Here is a 1,251-nt window from a genome sequence, read left to right as displayed (position 1 = left end):
GGGATTGTCAAGAGCGGGGGAAAAAAGGAGACATATGTAATACTCTTTGTAATACTTTAAGCAATAAAACAAAAAAAAGAACAAAAAAAGAAAGGAATAAGATAATTGTGAATAGTGATAAGAGGGTGAATGGGATGGAGTGGGAATTATTTTAATTTGGGAGAACGGAGAATACTTCTGCAAGGAACAGACAGTTGAGCTGAGACTTGAGTAACATAAGGGTCTGGGCAGAGGGAACAACCCTGAGGTGGGAGCATCTAGAGGCAGGAAGAGAGGGGTAGAAGAGTCAGGCAGGAGCCAGATCACATGTAAAGAATTTTTATTTTCTTTTTATAAAAATAATTCAAAATATCATTTAAATGTTGTTTGATTTATAGTTATAGATTTACCAGTTGCTACTATTTGCTTTGGGCACAGAAAGAAGATTTGTGTAATGGAAAGTACTAGAATCAAAATAAGATTTTATAAGAGAAGTATTATAAAATAGAGTTGAACTAAGTCAGAGGTGCTGAAAGGTAGTATACAAAAGAATCACCTGGACAATTTCATAAATTTAGATTACTGCATATTTACATCATTTGTTCAGATGTAACAAAATTTTGCAAAAAGAGTTCCTCAGCTGTTTCTAATGTGAGCATTTCTTTAATCCACACTTTGAGAAACTAATAAAGTCCAGTTAGAGGGACTAGATGATTTATAATGCTATGTCACTTCTAGCACTGGCATTCTAGAATTCCATCAGGGTTTTTATCTAATAGAATTTGACGACTCTGGGTAACATCAGTATTCTTCTGGACACATGATATCTTCATATATAGTAAACTTTACTCCCACTCCACCTCAGCCATCCACAATAATGGCTATACCAGGGGTGGGCAAACTTTTTGACTCGAGGGCCACAATGGGTTCTTAAACTGGACTGGAGGGCCGGAACAAAAGCATGGATGGAGTGTTTGTGTGAACTAATATAAATTCAAAGTAAACATCATTACATAAAAGGGTACGGTCTTTTTTTTTTTAATTTTATTCATTTCAAACGGGCCGGATCCGGCCCGCGGGCCGTAGTTTGCCCACGGCTGGGCTATACTCTTGATTTTATTATCACTTTCGCCTCTGAAATTTTAAATTCAAACATTCTCTTTCCTGACCACAACTGTAATCCTTAAAGCTCTTTAAAACACACTTTTTCTTTGGTTTCATCAAGATCTCTAGGCCTTGATGTCTGCATTATGGCTACATAAGAATTTACAC

The sequence above is a fragment of the Myotis brandtii genome, unplaced genomic scaffold (assembly GCF_000412655.1).
Source record: "Myotis brandtii unplaced genomic scaffold, ASM41265v1 scaffold2, whole genome shotgun sequence".
In the NCBI taxonomy this organism is placed as follows: domain Eukaryota; kingdom Metazoa; phylum Chordata; class Mammalia; order Chiroptera; family Vespertilionidae; genus Myotis; species Myotis brandtii.
The sequence above is the reverse complement of the archived record's forward strand: the minus strand, read 5'-3'. Positions refer to the sequence as shown.